The sequence below is a fragment of the Octodon degus genome, unplaced genomic scaffold (assembly GCF_000260255.1).
Source record: "Octodon degus isolate 3935 unplaced genomic scaffold, OctDeg1.0 scaffold00108, whole genome shotgun sequence".
Taxonomy (NCBI): domain Eukaryota; kingdom Metazoa; phylum Chordata; class Mammalia; order Rodentia; family Octodontidae; genus Octodon; species Octodon degus.
Window position 1 is genome coordinate 6874831 of NW_004524684.1, and position 4312 is coordinate 6879142.

General features: G+C 44.9%; 1 pseudogene; it reads left to right on the forward strand.

The window, feature by feature from the left end:
- Positions 1 to 1911: 1911 nt before the first annotated feature.
- LOC101571786 lies at positions 1912 to 2203 on the forward strand (annotated as a pseudogene).
- Positions 2204 to 4312: the final 2109 nt, after the last annotated feature.

Consider the following 4312-nt stretch of genomic DNA (forward strand, 5'->3'; position numbering starts at 1 on the left):
GATTTGTCAGAGGAGGGGCTGCTCTAGAGGCAGTCACATCATCCTCAGGCTCTTCCCAGTGACCTGGAGACTGGTTACAGCATGTTCTTTTGCTAAGTCACTTCAGCGTCACTCTTGTGTAAAGGAGGAATTGGTAGCATTGACCCCCTGGGGTGGCTGAACAGCAAATGGACTTGTACATGTAAACATCACAGGACAGAGCCTGAAGTGAATGAATGGGGACCAGAGATCATCCTGATGACTGGGTGGCTACCGAGGCCCCTTGCGATCTACTCTGAGATATTCACAGGCTTTGCAGTGGACACCAGGTGATACAATTGCATGATGGAGCTTCCTTAGTGACCTACAAAATAGTTTCATGATTTTTTTTTCTCAGTACCAGATCAGATTGTCTATAACTGCTCTCAAAACTTTCCATGGAAAAAATGTGATACTAATATAAAGATTTTCTGGAATGACATCTAAAGTAGTATTTGTCTTGTCTTTTTATCTTTAATGTGCAGCATGTCCTCAACATATCCTTCTGGTCCTATTTGGAAAACCAGTTGCTTGCCATTGTTTATGGCAAAAAGGTCACACCTTCTTAAAGAAATGACAACGGGTGCCAATTCCTTTTCTGCCATCTCTCGTAATGATAAAGTTTCCTAAGGATAACTCAGCTGCCTTATACCACTGTACACTCCTGTCTGGAAACTTGGAAGCAGCTGAACTTCTTCCGGAAAGCTTCCCTGTGTAGATTGGATTAGGCAGTGGAAAAAAGCCATGCGCTGTCCTCATTTGGGCATTTGAGTGAATTACAAAGTTCCAGCAAGCGGCTGGGTTCTTTAACATCATTTCAAACTCTACATGATGCTGAGTGCTTTCGACATGGAATCTTTGCTGGGAGATTTGTGGGGAATTGTTGCAGTGTGTATGTGTATCTAGAACAGAATCAAGCTAATAAAGACAGCCTTTAATGCTTATTGTCTCCCCAGGAGAGGGCCAGATGGCTGTGTGGTGCTCTATCCTGGTACAGCTATCTCTTGTCAGTTGTTTGGACTTTCAATTTAGAGCTGAGTATTAATCTCTTCTGTCAACACAAGGAATTCTCCTTTGTAATTATATCAAATGTAATCTTCAGCTCTATGTCTATCCAAAGTTTACTAAGGAGCCCTTAGGAATTACTTTGTTCAGTGTGAGCAATTTTAAAATATATCATACAACAATTACAGGAAAAGTTGCAAAACATTGTGTTTTTATAAATGAAATTAAATTTCAACTTCATACATTGAAGATTTTTTGTTTACAAGAGGCCCACCATAATTGTGCTTTGCTGATTTAATGAAATCTGTTAGTTTAAAAAAAAATGCTTGAAGACTGGATACAATCCCAAGAGTACTCATCTAAAAGCAGAGTAAACCTATTTAAAGAAAGTGTTGGATTATTGTTGAATCCAGACACCTGCTTCTCTAAACTAGTTTGTATTTGGAGGCTTCAGAGGGAGGAGAGTGAGGGTGACACAAGGACTGGCTAACAAGGCAAGGTCGGAGTGGCCAGAGGAATGAGGAATGCCTTAGTCACCCTAACTGGACCCTGGTGCCCCTGTGGAATGGAGTGGAACACACTTAGTTTCATTTCTGCCCTCCTCGCCTCCTCTTCTGGTGCACTGCCTTCTGCCTCAGCTTCTCCACAGAGCTTTTGTCTTACAGGCACCGCCAGATGCCCGCCTCTGGGCAGCCCAGCAGCCTGCGCTCGCTGCCCTGGGCCCTGCGCAGTCGCCTTCCGTGGAGAGTGCGCCTTGGCTGCTGAGCCTCCACTCCGGTGATAGATGGTCTTCTCTTAGGCTTTTCTATCCCATTGCAAGTACTTTACTGCTTCTGCCACAGCAACCATAGAAGAACAGTAGCCACGGCCCTCTGCTGTCCCACAGTCATGGGCCCCAACAAGGGCCACAAGGTGACTAAGAATGTGAGCAAACCGAGGCACAGCCGCCGCAGCGGACGCCTCGCCAGATACACCAAGTTTGTGCCGGACATGATCCGGGAGATATGCAGCTTCGTCCCCTACGAGCTGCACACCATGGAGTGCTCAAGGTCGTCAAGGACAAACGAGCCCTCAAGTTCATCAAGAAGAGGGTGGGAATGCACATCTGTGCCAAGAGGAAGGTGAGGAGCTGAGCAACGTGCTGGCCGCCATGAGGAAGGTAGCTGCTAAGAAGGACTGAGCCCCTCGGGAATAAAGCTTTGCAGAAAAAAGAAAAAAAAAAAAAAGTACTTCACTGCTTTCTGATCTTCTTTCCAGAGAGTATTTCATCCTGTCTCCGCGGAGCCATCCCAGTTCTCTCCCTATGTGTCAAACACATCTCCCTTTAACTTTTGCAGGACTTACAAGGAGGGCTTACAGTGCTGCCTGCAGAGTCCGGGTGGAAGAACAGTAACGGGCCGTGTCGCCTGTGTGCTGGAGAGCTCAGCGGTCTGGGCAAAGCGGGACGACTTGCACCTCACCGCAGAGTCCGGTGGGCACCAGCAGGAAGCCCGCGGTCTGCACTGGAAACCCAGCGACAGGCGTCCACTCAGGATGGCGAAGACCAGAGCACCCTCGGAGAAGCAGAGAGAGGCTCCCTTCCTCCTGCCCCTTTTTATTCCACCCGGGTTACAAGCCTCCTGGCCAGCGCCACTCACACGCAGGGCGGGTCTTCCCTCTTCTGACACACCGGAGCTGTGCTAAATATGTTGAGTTGTCCTCGTTCAAGGTGACAAGACAGTCAACTGTCACACCTGTCCTGCAGCTTCCCACATCTATCACTGATCTTTCTATTTCTCTAATATGTTTTCAATCACACAAAATGCTGTCAAGTTTCACCTAACGCATGCCTCTTTTATCTATTCAGCCTCTCTTTGATTCCCATGAAAGTGCTTGGAAACTGGGTCATTGTCTACAGCACAAAGTGCTTAGCAAGCATTTTCTGAGCTAGATTCCCAGTGCCAGTCTCCCTCATAACTAGTTTCTGTTAGGAAAATAATCTGCGGGGTATGTTTGCCCATTTCTGCACAATTTAAGCTTCCTGAGCAGAGTACTAACAACCCAGGTTGAGAACGACTAAAAGCTGTAGGTGTCTTGGAAGTTAGGCATAACAAATTGCTCAGGATAAATTTAAGGACACATGGTTATGTTCTGAACTTTGTGTCTCCCCCATTGTATATATTGACATCTACTCCCTGGTGCGATAAGAGAGGGTTGTTTAGGAAGTGAATAGTCATGGACACATAGCTTTCACGAATGGCACCAGTTCCCTTATAGCAGAAGCCCGGGTACTATTTTGTCCTTCCACCAAGTGGATTCTCTCAAACAGAGAAAGCCTTTACCAGACACCGAATGTGCCAACAGGCAGCCTCACCATGGGCTTTGCAGCCTGTAGACCTGTAAGGAGGGACATTCTGTAATTTATCAGCTCTCTGTCTAATGCGTTGGGTTACAGTACCCTGGGAAGCTAAGACAGCCCCCAACATCCCTTGCTCACTTTCTAAAGGTAATAAAATCCATTGGTGCCATTTTCCTCTCCTTGGGAGATATTTGATTGCTTCCAGGGTGGACTCCCTCTGTGGTAGGAAGGGAAGGGAGGATGGACCTCAGCCTTCCCACAGAAGCTCCCCGTTCCAGAGTTTAGGAATTCCTCCCTTCTGGTGCAAAGGCTGCTGCGCCCACCCATGGCATCAGCTCCCCCTCTGCACCTGGGAATCGGGCTCTGGCACTGCTCAAGGTGCTGTGTGGGAATGGTCTATTTCCTGATTCACAGATCTCAGGCTTTTGTAAACATTAAGTCATTTCTGAAATGAACAAAAACCCAAACAATATCCTGAAAAAACTCACCAAATTAATATTTTTAAATGCCAGTCTCAGAAAATTACTTATTTGCATAAAATATTTGATAGATAAAATATTTTAATGTAGCACCTTGACCATACAGATACACTTAGGAGCACAGTTACTCTTTTTTCTTTCACAAATGAACTATATTTATTACTGCTGCCTGAGAAAGTTGATCTTCTGTTTACTACATAGCATGGCAATAGTAAGTTAACCTCAATAAAATGTAAAATTATATGCATAATTCATAACACAAATCAGGACAAAAAGATCAGAGAAATAAATATAAAGAACAAAAATCATAAAAGTATTATAAAATTAGGAGTTACTTCCTATATAACCTTTAAATTGGAAAGATTTAGGTCCATAGGTCATGCTTAAGTATATGTAAGAAAACAGAAATTATCCCATGCACATTATCTGACCACAGTGCAATGAAACTGGAAACAAATGACAAAAGAAACCA